Source organism: Carassius carassius, chromosome 9 (genome assembly GCF_963082965.1).
Source record: "Carassius carassius chromosome 9, fCarCar2.1, whole genome shotgun sequence".
Taxonomy (NCBI): domain Eukaryota; kingdom Metazoa; phylum Chordata; class Actinopteri; order Cypriniformes; family Cyprinidae; genus Carassius; species Carassius carassius.
The window spans coordinates 7,499,181-7,513,911 of record NC_081763.1 but is presented as its reverse complement, the minus strand read 5'-3'; the positions used below and the strand labels follow the sequence as shown (position 1 = coordinate 7,513,911).

The 14,731-nt window shown below is 38.1% G+C and overlaps 2 long non-coding RNA genes across 2 annotated transcripts; both read left to right on the top strand.

Moving 5' to 3' along the window:
* Positions 1 to 765: 765 nt before the first annotated feature.
* Positions 766 to 2,660, top strand: LOC132148829 (uncharacterized). The gene is made up of 2 exons (XR_009434968.1): positions 766 to 975; positions 1,046 to 2,660. It is a non-coding gene; the product is annotated as an uncharacterized LOC132148829 (long non-coding RNA).
* Positions 2,661 to 3,592: 932 nt separating this feature from the next.
* On the top strand, positions 3,593 to 4,136 carry LOC132148508 (uncharacterized). Its single transcript, XR_009434923.1, has 3 exons — positions 3,593 to 3,825; positions 3,866 to 3,927; positions 4,010 to 4,136. It is a non-coding gene; the product is annotated as an uncharacterized LOC132148508 (long non-coding RNA).
* Positions 4,137 to 14,731: the final 10,595 nt, after the last annotated feature.

Here is a 14,731-nt window from a genome sequence, read left to right as displayed (position 1 = left end):
TAATGCGTACCGAACCGAAAGCCTCGTACCGAACGGTTCAATACGAATACGCGTATCGTTACACCCCTATTATTTAGTGCATCTTACATCTTAAATACTATTTTAAAATGAACCATTAAGAATTTGTTTTAATATTAATATATTTAAAATAAATTTCCACAATTTTAATTCAGATAAAAGGCCTTATCGGCCACCTCCACCTATTGTAGGATTGAACAAAGAACATGTCTTTTGAGATGCTATTAAAGACCTTTTACACTACTACTACCGTAGTATGTACAATGTATTACTATGCCTTTCAGTTTAGCTAAGATTATTGACTTGTTTTGATAAAAGATGCACGCTGTGCAATGTCTTTCTAGTTCAGGATCGTTTCCAATACTAACGGATGTCTCAAAAATTTAGGTTGCAATCTTGGTTACAGCTTAATCAGACCTCAATTCGCTGACTGACAACTAGTCAGCTGCCCTTGTGTTGGAGGAACTGTCATAAGGGGCAATAAAAAAAAAACACACACACACTATCTGACACTGAGGGTGTGACATGTCAAGACATGTCAGCATTACCATTGTCTAGGCTGAAATACCATATGGTATCTTAACAATAAGAAAGAGGAATCAGTAACTAAATCACCCCGAAATGAAAAATCACTCACTGATGTTGCTCCAATCTATGACTTTCTTCTGTGAAACACAAAATGAAAAGGTTTATAAAGTTTGTGCTGCTGCTTTCTGATCAATTAAAGTTAAAGTTGACAGACACAGTGTTCATCTTTACAATACTTCTATAATGCTTTCCCATCCTTTTTGAACATTTACTGCTTGTGGTCACTTGTATTTATTCACTGCATTCATCTTTTTGTGTTCCATGGAGGAAAAAAGTCAAATGGGACATAGAATTTGGACATATTTCTTTCGTAATCAGGAACATAGACACAGTCCTTCTGAAACTTAATGAGTTTATACTGTTTTACAGGTGAGTTAAAAAATTGTATCGTATTTATCTATTTAACTTACAGTTTATGAACAATCTGGAATTCTTACAGTGTTTTCTGTCTTGGAAGAACATCTCGGTTTATTTCCAAGTGCTTCCTGAAGAAGAGGAGATGCACATCTTTTATGACTTCAATCTGGCATGTGGCTTTGTCTTTACTGCAGTTGCAGTTGCTCGCCCCGAGGCACTGTCATTTGAAGATGAGAAAGAGCTGTAAGATGTGGAAATGGCCTCTGAAGATCAAACAACTATCCCTTTCCCCCGTGTCACAAGGAAAGAGGAAGAAATGACATGCTGAGACATCAGTCTAGTCCAAAAAAACTCAGAGGTGTCAAGAGAGCAGCTCGGTTTGTGGATGGAATTGGAAGTTAGAGTGTGAAGGGGGCAGAGAAGGAAAAAGGGAAGGGTGTGAGGTAAAAGAAAGAGACTGTTGACTCAAATCAGACAGCAACGGAGGCCAAGCCCAGTCATATAGCTCGAGGATTTCTGGACCTGCTGTGCTTGGAGAGGAAAGCACTCCATCATCTGCTGCATTCCATCCACACACGTCTCAAATCAGCACTGGACACCAGCTCAGAGTTTAAGCCAGTTAATATGTTTTCCAGTTTTGTTCTTTCTGAAGTTAGGAGAAGAAGGTAAACTGGGGGAGGAAAATAAATAACCTGTAAAAAGACAATCTTATACCCCAAATCCACAGAAAGAGCACTTATTGTCCAATCTGGCCCTGTTACATGCATTTTCTACCAAAAAGAAGGGTGTTCTGGGCTTTAAAAAATTGGCTTAATTAAAGTCAAAATACCTGAGCAGCAGTTTGTGATGTGCATTCGGTTGACAGACACTCTGTTGCTATTTGTTGTGCCACAGACATAGTCCAGCCACTTCATTTTACCTGTCCATCAGAAATTAAATAATTTTTTTATTGGAAAAAGGATCTAAATATTAAAATATTCTTCATAAAAAGACTGAAAAGTTCACTGGAAAGTTATTTGGGGAACTGAAAAGTTTCTAAGGCATCGCTGCGAAAACATAGTACATACTTATTTTTCAGGCCAATTCTGAGAGAGGTTCGGCTGAGCATCAACTCCATCACCTGCACCATTTGAGAAGAAAAGAAAAGTTAATATTGGAAAGCGTTTCAAAGTAACCCATGGAAGCAGTTAAGAAAAGTCAGATTGACCTTACTGGAAGGAAAAAATGCTGAAAGATCAAAGCTGGAATTGGATCCTCAAGAGATGAAAACAGGCACAGAAAGAGAACAGACAGGAAAGGACCATCTTCAGTTTGCCTCAGCACTAAATTGAGAGTTTCACAGTATTCACAACAGAAGGAAAATTCATGGAAAGCAGATGCTCCTAAACATTCATGTATCCACCACTTTTAAAAATGCAGTTTTCATTTCCTACTAAAATATCTGCCAGTATACATGGTCAGGGGCAAACCTACCCATTAGGCAAAGGTTGGCGACAGCCTTGGACCCCCTAAAGCCAAGGTCCCCCTAAAATGCTTTTCATATATGAGATGCGCATTAAGTGCGGACATGCTAATGGTTGCTATTTACTACAACAGCCATCTGCATGTCCGCGTCAAACGTGCTTTGTGTGTATCCTGCTTGTAGCAAATAAAAATATCATGCATTTGAAGCTGTAATTAAATATTGAGCAACGGTGCATATTACATGTTTATTGTTTTAAATGCATTTACTTTTTTTGGTTGATTTGAGGTGTTTAAATGTATAGTTTCTTTTACTTTATTTTTAGGTTTCATTTAAATTTGTACTTAAAATAAGTGAAAATAAATGTAAGTTTAGAATTAGGCAGCCTTTGGAGAGTGTAGTTAATTGTACTGAGCCCAGGCACATAGGTTTACACTGGTAACTCATCAGTGGAATTTTTTCACACTTTTTTAATTCTCACTAATTCAAGTTTTTATATCTCTGAGGGGAACTGACTGTCTACAGAAAAGTTTTGATGGCATTTTCATTTTATCTGATAAAGTAGCGTTTATGAGCGGAGCGCTGCTTTGTTACCAGGGAGATTTCTGATGTTCCAAAAGCGTCTCCTACTGGCCGGGAATGAATTTGCATTTTCAATAATCCAGTCTGCAATTTTTGTTCAGACCAATGGAAAAATCCACCCACATAGCCTCTTTTAAATTAATAATAATAATTTATACTTCTAAATCATCCCTTTTCATAAAAAATAAAAGAAAATAATGGTTTAAAGGATCAATTCTGAGGTTTATCATTGTATATGTGTAGAATATCTGAACAGCTGATTCTTGTTTTGTAGATACAGGTTTTGGCCTCCTGGGGCCCGTTCTTCGTACGTTGCTTATTACATCCGAGATCAAATGACACATCCAAGATGATATCATCGTGCTAATCATGATCCGGCTAATTGGGTTCTTCGAACACACCTGTTGTGTATGATTAGTATCGCTGGATTGAGTTATCTGAGTTATCTGTAATATTTACTTTTGCTAATGTGAGAGCCACCATTGGACCAACTAGAACATGGGAACAAGTAAAAGTGAAATACAAGAATATTCTACAAAATGGTAGCCTTTAATTCATACTGTCTTTTATTTTAAAAAGCCACTTTTTTCCTTTTTAAAAGCCACTGTTAAATGATGTGTTTGTTTTTTATAACAGCCACCAAGAAAAAGGCTGAAAAAAAAAAACAGGTGGTGGTCCTGCACCACCACAATATACCCCAGCAGAGGAGCTGGCCCTTGGATTGAATGAAAACCGAACCATTGTGGAGGGCATCCCTGGGGGCAGCTCTTCCTCAGACCCAAAGACAGGGACCAGTAGCAGCAACACCTTCATTACTGGTAGGCATTACTGGTCATTACCCCCCCCCCCCCTTTGCAGTTTTGCATAATACACCAACACTTTTACCTGTTCCCATGCAAGTGGTGGCTGAAGCATATGCAGTAAGTTGTGTACTTTTTTCTAATTTGCATAAAGGGAAGAAAGTGCAACACTCTGTAATACCCATTTATTTCCATTGCACAGGACAGTGAAGAAACCCTCTCAGGAGACTGTCCTTTGGAGGAAGAACCTGTAAGTGCATAAATACCTTTACACTAATTTGTATATAGCCTACTTGTGTACCTATTCTTTCTGTCTGCAATTTGAGTTGAGTTTGAGTCCACACCTAGAGAAAGGCTTGCAGAAGAGTCTGCACAAAGAACTAATACAGAGGTGGACAGTGTTGTACTTTTACTTTTTACTTTTGTAGCATGAGGCATGTTTTGACTTTTTTTTTTTTTTTTTTTACAAAATGACAGGGTGACATCCGTTCCCTCTATAAACGGCATCTTCAACAAAAAATTTAGTATTTTGAGCTGAAAAAACACAAATTAAGAGGAGAAATTGAACTTGACAACTTGAAAAAGAGAAAAATTGCTCTAGAGATAGAGTTGCTTCAAAAGGACCTTCAGAGTAAGTGCTAATACACCATTTGACACATAGTTATGTAAATTCACCATACTACCATCTCTAATTGCAGGCAAAAGATGACATGCTGGCTTTTCTTTAAAGAATTGTTTAAATAAACCTCCGGGAACTAAGCATATTTGTCGTCTTTTATTACACATTCAAAAATGGTTTTCCACAATTCTGTCCCGTGCAGCTCTGCCACTAGGTTGGTCCAAGTGCACTGGCTGAAGGTCATCATCAGGCTTAATAAATCAAAAACCTGTCCTTTCTGATAGTGGCGATGTTATGCAATATGGCACATGCAACAATTATGTCACAGGCCCTGTCAGGTGCAACCCTCAGACTTTTCAGACACTGAAATCTTTCCTTTAGTTGCCCAAAGGTCATTTCAATGCGTGCCCTTGTCCTGGCTAGAGCTGCATTGTAACGGGTTTGTGGTCCAGGGTTTGGGTCAGGGAAGGGCGTCATAAAATACTGCCTGCAGGCATAGCCCCTGTCTCCAAGCAGGATCCCATCAAAATCCCCTGTATAATGGAAAAATGCAGTTTTGTTAGGCTCAGCATAAGTGTGTGTGTAATACTGTGAACTTGACATTTATGTTCCCTTACCACGTTCAAATAATGTGCATAAATGTGACTCTCTGAAAATTCTTGAGTCATGCACTGATCCTGGCCATTTTGCTTCCACATTTGTAATATGGAACAGAGTCGCACACCATCTGAGAGATTTTAGTCCGTCAACTGCATACTTTTTGATTTCATTCCTTTTTTTTAAATGTAATAAATTACTAATCTGGAATATTATAAATTGTAATAGTAACTTACCTGCACATTTACACTGTGAACCCCCTTTCAGTTCACAAAAGCTCCTTCATTTGGGCCAGGTGGGGCCTTGATGGGGATGTGTGTGCAGTCTGTGGCACCAATCACGTTAGGGAAGCCTGAATGACACATACTGTTAGTCATACTTTTTGGCATGGTCATGATTGCATGTCATTAACAATTATAAATGTACCTGCAATAGCAGAAAAAATTCTGCTTTACAACCTGGGGTCTTAAGTGGCTTGGGAATACCACAAAAAACCCTAAAAACTGCTTGAGTGCCAGGTAAACTTTGCGAATGGCACGACAGACAGCACTTTTCACTAATTTCTCTGCGTCTCCAATATTATAAAGGAAAGTGCCACTCGCAAAGAATCTCAGGGCAATGCACACAGTCTGTGCAGTTGTCAAAGCCCGACTCCTCCGTGTTGAACACTTAATGTGTGGTTCCAACAAATTAATGATGTAAATGACACCCTCGCGAGAAAAACGGTATCTCTCAACAATTACACTTTCGCGCTGGGCTAAAGGATGCTGTCTATCCCGCAATACCCGATTAATTTGAAAAACTCTGCAAATTATTCTCGCACCTTCCGCAACAGGTTGCTCGCGTAAAAACGGACAAGACATGGCTGCAACAGACTTCCCTATCTCCTCCGCTTATAAAGCCTCAATCTAATCCTGTTTACATGAAATAAGCCTGCTCCCGAGCAGGTTTAAGCTTACGGACCTGTTGCTATGACAGCAGCTCTGGGATGAGCTTCGAAGAACCAAATGATCCAAGATCACGCCAAATCGTCAACATTCAAATCCAGCTAACTGAGTTAGCGACGTACGAAGAACGGGCCCCTGGTGCATCTTAAGGCATTGCGATTGTGTTATATATCGAAAACAATTTTTTATGCGTGAGGATGTCAAATTAGAGCAAATCATTAGCTTCAACGTGCTTGCAATCACTGTAACCAATCAGCTGGTATTTATTTCAATTTTCTTTAGGACTTGTGAAAGAAAGCCTGTTTTCAGATGCATGCTTTGCTATAGCCAAAGAGGACACATTCTTTGCCCTGGCATTTATTGTGTCAGAGCACACTGCAAGACATTTACACCTTACAACAAGCCCTACCTGGCATTCTGACAAATTCCCCCACTGTTCTGAGGTCAGATTAACATGAAAAAGGTCACAAGTCTTCCCGGCCCCTTCTCATTATCCCAGCTCTTAAAGCACAAAAACCCTTGTCTCCTTCCAAACAGCGACCTTTGCTGCTTTTCCCTGCTGTTTGAACCTAAATTAATTTATCAGTGGCTCACTATCTGCTTAACAGAAATTGAATCGATTGAAATTAATAATAGGAAAAAAGCATTTCCGTTTGAAATGTTCATTGAATTGAAATAAATGTTTACTAAAATAAAATAAAATATGAAAAACTATAAAGACAGTAAAGTATAGTTTATATAAAGACTTTAGGCATTATAGACAGACCATTATTCAATGTGAAATGCTTACAGACATTTATAAAACAACATTTTAAAAGAAAACTCTTAACTCATTATTGTACACTAAACCAGTAACTCAATCCATATTATTGATACAGTTATAACAACACTGTAGCCAAAAGTCTCAGCTCCACACAGATAATGCATGTCTGATGTATAAGAGGCAGTTCTATAATGTAAATATGAACAGAACTAAAGGCACAATGTGCAGTGGAGTGAATCAAACACCTTTAGCCATTTTTATATTCACAATACAGCCTTGAGTTTCTCTGAGAGCTGCTTCAGCGTCAAATGGGGCTGTTGTAGTGAATGCTGGTCATGTATTCGGCTGCCTGTAAGTGGTCACCAGGCAGGTGACATTAGCAGATGGGGGGTGACTTTTCACCTTGACCCCAAAGAGAAGTCAATATGCCTTTTTCAATTCTTCTGTCAATCCCAACAACCAAATAACCACCACGGTAGCAAAGTCACACCAAAAGCATGTTAAACAAGCAGTGTTTCCACTAAACAGGGAGGTTCCCATTTCTAGAGAATTTCATTATGTAAATTAAATCACTCCACCATAACAGAACACAAAACTCATGCCAACTGAACCATATAAGCTTTCTTTGCCTGGTTCTTATTTGCATCAGTCGATTCAAAACAGCATAGATCAGTCTCTGCTGCAAAGAAGGGACAAAAACTGCTCCATTTTGTGAGGAGGAAATAATTTGTTTAACTGATCAGATTTGATCGCTTTAATGTGTAATTTCTGGATAACTTTACATTATCAAATGCAAGTCGTGCATGGCAGATTATATATACAATACTGTATATATACAATATTTCCTAGTTTATTTTTTCTTTCTTTTTTTCATATTTTGGCTATGAACAGTTTAAAGACTTTGTGGTCATGCGCTCTCAATGATGAGATTGTTTGTTAATGTTTGATTTTGAAGTCTACCAGCGTCACAGGAGATGTCCTGCCCGTGTCAGTCATTCTGCGTGGCTATTTCCTGTTTGTCTAACGTGCAGACTCTATCATCAGCACAAACACAAATTCCGGCCAGAAAACTCCAATCCTGTTTGGATGCAGTGATGTCAAAGTCACCATGGCAACTGCTCTTACAAATTATGCCTTTTCGTTCACTTTCCCATTCTCCCTTTGTCCAAGTGACATTCAAGTGCAATGTCTTTTTGTCACAATGCTCTGGGCATCAATGTGCCGATGCCAAGGACACAGAAGGGGAATAACCTGACCTTTTGTAGCTCACTGAATGCAAGAAGTCAGCAAGGTCAGGAGGTGTGTTTGTGGGCTTTGAGTGGTGTGGGGGATGATGTGTTGATGGTATTGTGGAAGTGGCTGTGCAAACGTCCTCTTTGTCACTCACTCATTCATACCACTCAAATGCCATTCCTTTGCATTTCAGAACAGTTGTTGTGTAATTCCTTTTTATTCAACATCACTGGAAGAGCAGTGAGGAATTAAAAAGGCCAGTTCAGCCAAAAATGAAAATTCTGTCATCGCTCACTCACCGTTATGTAATTTCAAAACAGTGTAAGTGTATATCTCATTGAACAGATTAGGAGATGTTTTGCTAAGAATCCACCCAGCTATTAGGGAATGTTCTTAGAACTCTGGCTGAACAAACGTTCTTCCAGCAACATTAATACTGAACATTTGTTCAAAGTAATCTGGTCTTTCATAGCATTCTCAAAACATAAGCACAAAAATTTTATTTATACAACATTCATGGAATATTTTTTTCTGAAAATGTTTCAGTTGATCGTTCATTTTGTATTATTTACCATAACTGTTTCCATGGCTGGACTGGCCATTGGGCTACCGGGCATTTGCCCGGTGGGGCGACGTGCTTTTTGGGCCGATATCTCATACTCATACTTTTTTTTTTTTTTTAAACGGCCCATAAAATTTGTACATCAGCGGCCCATTCGTTTTGTTTTGTTTTGCTTAATTGGCGGCGCTGGGTTTGTGCCGGTGTAATGCATTGGTCAAAGTCAGTGTTAGTTTTTTTTTCTGACAGACCAGCCCATGAAACACGTAGATCAGCGGCCCATTGGCTCTTTTCTTGATTGACACTGGGCTGGCCCAATCACAACTTTAAACGAGTGAGCGAGCGGCAGCAGTGTCAGTGTGTATCTGTAAAAAAAGATGGAGAAGAAACGCAAGGAATGTGCAGATAAATAGCATGAAAAATAGAACCAGGCCCTTAAAGCAGACACTGTAAACTGTGTCAAAATATATGTTTTCTGACCTTCATCAGCTCCTGTGGCAGATGATGATAGTGAGGACGGAGGATCAGGAGAGAGATGAGAAAGTGTAGAGCCTGCGGTAAGCATAACTACTTTCAAAACACTTAGGCCATGTCATGAGTGTAGATTATTTCCACATCTGCATAGCTGACGATTACCGCAATTCACTAGAAATGTAATAAGAGGCGTTTGTAAACCATGTTTTCCGCCAAAATAAAAGCTTGATGCAGTTTGCGTCAAAATAAAAGATCATGTGCTTATCTCTTTCAAGTATAGAAATTGGTACAACTAATTAAGAAAGTTTCCTTTATTTTTTTGTGCATTTGTTTTACAAAATATGGCTATTACTGTCATTGGGTTAATATTATAACTATTATTATGTATAGGTGTAATGTAAATAGACACTGTAACTAAAAGAGGTTTGAATTTTTCTTTGTTTAATTTGCACACTGAATATGGGTTGGAGCTTTTCATTTTGAACTCCAGATTAATGAATTTAACATTAAAATGCACAAAATTTTCTCACGGGGGGCATGCCCCCGAACCCCCCTAGAAGGACCGAGGACACATCACCATAGTTTTAACAAAAATCCTGTAAGAAACACTGGTATTGCTATGCCAGAGCCGCTTATAGCTTGTTTTAGGATTCACCGCTGTGGAGTATAGTTCAACTGTATAATAAATATAAAATTTTGACTTATTTCATCTGTTAACTCTCACTCGTTCCTATACTCACTCATTACATGGCATTAGTGGTTTTAATGAATAGGAGTTGGTATGCATATAATTAAGGGCGTGCAAAGAAGGGTGGTGTTTATGATCATATAGTGGGCCGGTCTGGGCAAAAATGCCCGGGCCGATTTTTTGTCCCAGTCCAGCCCTGACTGTTTCAGAACGTTTAGAGAACAATCAAAGGACATTACTATACTGTTTCCAAAATGACAAAATGGGACATTCCTTTAATATGTTCTGTAATGTTTGGATAACCAAAAAAAATTTTGAAATATAAAAAAAAAATGGACGTGGATGCTCAGAAATAAAAATTTTGTACTTAACATTAGCAAAATTAACTATTTCTTTAAACAAACTCTTAGTTTCCAGCTGTGCAGCGATTAATGGAAATACAGTGAACAGCAGCCGACAAATGAAACGTGATGCCAGTACCAGTACCAGTAGTAGCTGCTCGCATCAAATTCAAGGTACTGATGCTTGCCTACAAGACGTCCACTGGCATGGCACCAACATACCTAAACTCACTGGTTAAATCTTATGTGCCCTCCAGAAGTTTGTGCTCTGCAAGTGAACAATCCCTTATGGTGCCATCCCAAAGAGGTTCAGAATCACTCTCACGGTCCTTCTGGACTGCGCCCAGCTGGTGGGATGACCTCCCAATCTCAATTCGTACAGCCTTTACTCATTTTCAAGAAACATCTAAAGTCTCATCTTTTTCGCCCAGCACTTAACCAACTAATACTAGCAATTACATTTTATTTTCTTGTCTATCATATTCTTAAAAAAAAAAACACTAACCAACCTGCCTACGTGTTCTGTACTAGACTAACTGAGACTCGTCATGGCACTTGTATACTGTTGTTGTTCTCTTGTTGGTCTGATTGCTTCTATTGTTCTCATAAGTCACTTTGGATAAAAGCGTCTGCTTAATGATTAAATGTAAATGTGATGGAAACGGACGAGTGTGATTGCCATGGTAATAGATGATGCCTCAAAGAGTGTGTGCAATACATAAAAATTCAAAGGCTTTCAGTACGACAATGACAGTGCAGGCGGCCTTCTTTCCTTACCAGACATCAGCCACCCTGCAGTATTTATAATTTTATCTGACTTTAAAATGATCTGAATCTGCAGAAAAATATGTTTAGATGAGGCAGAAAGAAAGTGGAAATGTAGATGTGGCATTGCCTATTCGCACATCCAGAATCCAGATACGCTTTGTCAAAACAACATCTGACTATACCCTTGAGCTCTCAAAACCTATTGGGCTGCCTAGCTTTCTACAACATATAAAAGCAGCTAACTATGTAACATAGGCTCAGAGGAAAACATGCCTCCACCTACATTTTCACAAAACTCTAAAGTCCTGCCTATACATACTATTCACTGCAGTTTCCAGCTCATATGAAGACTAGTTGCAGTACGACATGAACAAAATTTATAATGCAGCTAACATTTAAAGACCTTTGATTCCCTGCACAATAATATTTTACAACTTCAAAACACTTTTACCATGGTGTATGATTTATAAACTAATACATTTTGACTTGCATCAAATAACCAGCTCTATATGTATGGATTTTTTGATGTAAACTTGCTCGGAAGCCCACCTGGTACAGCACTGCCACCCAAAAAAACAACAACTTATAGAAGCAAGCTGAAATAGCATGGTTGCTTAAACAAATGCATTTTTATCTTATGTTTGCTTGGTTAGTACTCTCAGTTAGATTCAGGGTACAGTGTAGCCAGTATGTTTTTAAATGCAATAGAGCATTAACCTTTTAGTGCTAGTCATCAGATATTTCATTTCCACAAATGCCAACCATTTCCAGATTCATGTACATCTATTCTGGAAACGGAGAGTGCTTTTAGTGCCACTCTCTGGACATTTACCTTTAAAACTGTTGCGAAATGTGCAAGAAAGAAAATATATTGTAGAAATGTTGCCACGGGCATGTTTTTCCAGTGAGTCTTGTCTGGAAATATTACAAATGGCCAATTTAGAAAATGCACTAAATAGGCAACAACTTCATTTGCGATTCCAATAGCTGGAGACTTCATTCACACTTGGTTTCAATAGAGTTTGACATTAGCATGTAGCTGCAATACTCTAAAATGCACAAAAAATATACAGAAAGGAAGCAAAATAGTCCAATTCTGACTGAACACATATATTTTATCAATAATATCACATTTTATCAGTATTGTATGAAATTTTATCGAGCTTTTCAATTCAAATGAGCATTTTCAACCTATGTCTCCCTCCCCATTTCATGTGGATTTTTGCTTTTGAATGTATGAGTAAAATAATATCTGTGGTTAACAGTATTTACTTGAAATTGCACTTTTTAATAACATTATAATTTGCTAGCAAGATGCTTGACAAATCATTCAGCTGCAATAATCTTTAAATACTAACTTGTTAGCAACAGATATGACTGTATGTGAACTGTATGAAAACCTATTTAGCCATCCAGGTAGGCCTACAAACTGACTTCACCATTGAACAGCTCTATTTATAGTCATCATTTCTTGTGGTGCATTTACAGATTGCCTTTTTTGTGTAGAATACATGCGATCCCGACTCAAACAATGTATCTCATTTCGACTGAGATGGTTTATCTTCAGGAATATCCATTAGCATCTGTAGCTTGCCTATGATGCATTAAAATTCTGCCTCCTTGGGGAGCTCACAAGAGCATTAGTGTTTGTGTGTTTTTCCAACACTCAGTTTATTGGGTTCATCTAGTTAGTACATTCTTTCACAACTGTGTTTATCAGTTAAATAAAACAACAGGCAACAGCAGTTGAAGTTATTTTACACCAGCATGTCTGAATCCCACAAACAGCTCAAAGGCATTCATTCGCATGCCACAATCTGCACTCACAATTTTATTATCATCCAAAACACTGCATCCAGCGTCAGCCTTTACAGCTTTTTCATGCAACACACGCAACCCTATTTTATTGTCAGGAGATCCTCTATTGATTCGACAAAGACACATGCATTACGCAATACGATAGCTATTTATAGAGAATAGAGTCCATGACGAATAAACAACACCCGCGCATCTCTGGATAATGGATGACGATGATTCTGCCGGTGCGCTGGGATCATTAAACGCTTGAGTCGTGAGAGAATGATAATCCAATACAGCATGCCCTCAAAACTCTTTTTTAATCCTCAGATCAGTAAACACTGCCTCTGAAGTCCACCTCTGGTTTTTACAACTTCCTGTCCAAAAACCGTATGGATAGATACAGATACAAATGCAATACACTTGACCTGTGGTGGCTGGGATCTAATTACAATGTGCTTGCTATGCAGCCGTTTAATAATAATACTGGTTAGTGTCTGTTCTAATCTTAACTATTATAATTCGGTAATTATTTCAAATAAATGCTGTTCTTTTGAACTGTCTGTTCATCAAAGCATGCTGAAGAAATGTATAATTCCCACCTAAAAATGAAGCAGCACTGTTTTAAACATTGATAATAGGGAATATTTCTTACCCAGTGGCATGCGTTTAGGAAAGTCTGTCAGTTTAACTGACCAATTTCAGTTTAGGAAACCTGTAAGAAAACTGAAATTACACACAAGACACATTGTGTTGATTCTCATACACAGGCTACAAATAACATGATGCAGTATTTGATTTACACAGAACCAGAAATTGAAACAATTATAAAATTGAACACTATTTACTTTAGGGAATGCAAATCTGGTTTGTACACTGGTATCATCGTCAAATTCACAAGAGTGGGAACATTTCAACACTATGAAATGGTTGAAACTAAATCCAGGCTTTAGGTACTGTTCTTCCGTCATTTATTAATAGAGTCCAGAAGCTGCATTGTGCCTAAATTGATTTTGCCTTCGCAGAAGAACCGAAGAGGGAGGGCAAAGAGATTAAGCAAAGAAAAGCAGAAATAGAAATGTCCGTCTAGGGTTCATTTAAGATAACTTCAATGGCTCTTGATAAAGCTATCTATGAAAGTCTTGATTTAAAAACAAAATTATCTTATGACACATTAAAGCATTTAATGAGCTCAATAAAGCCTTTATATTGAGTTTAACTAAGTATATATGAACTTCGCAACATATTTCTCAAAAATATACTTTTCGTTCTTTGCAATACAGTGTGGTCATTGTTAACTAAAACAATCAAAATTGTTTCCATTAAGTGAAATAAGGCTTAAATAAAATAGAATATGAATATTAGGTTAAAAAAGAAAAATAAATGTAAATGAGAAACGTTGCCTTGGCAGCATTCCATTCCAAAACTGAAATAAGAACAGGTTAAAAACGTTCAAATGAGATCCTCACATAAACTCTAAACTGCTCCCGCCAGTGAATCTATCCATCGTTAAAAGCATTGGACTCATTTGGGTTCGTACTGTAATTACTACGTGAGGGCAGCTTTTGTCTTTGATCATGGATGATTGAATGGGAAGCTGTTTCAACTGTGCGCCTTGTTAAGATCCACGGCCCTGGAAATGAGTCTTTGTGCATGAGAAATTCCTTCCATTATGGCTGATGGAAGATAATAGTGCAGACATGGTGGACAATGCTGACATATTTCCAAAACAGCAATCAAGACAAAAAGGAGAGAATTAGACGCGCACAATTTGTCACCTACAGGACAAGAATTTTGAATGTAATTTACAGAGAAGGGGGTGCATTGAGTGTGAGATGAAGAAGAAGAGAGAGGAAGAAGAGAGGAGGAAGAAGAGCATAATGCTGTTTGCTATCCCACAGTACTCTGTGTGTCACAATACAATGAAGGAAGATGCTTCTAGATAATTTGAACTAATTATCCAACAGAAATGCATCAATGCACACACTTTCACACAGCATTGTAGAAGTGTTACAGTTTGACTTTTGGTGGTTATTGTAAATAATCACCCTTTGTAGTCACTGGTTTACCTCTTCACCGAGGCTGCAGACATAGTGAGCTGACAGTGCAAAGGGTAATCTTGAGGTTAAAAATCCTAC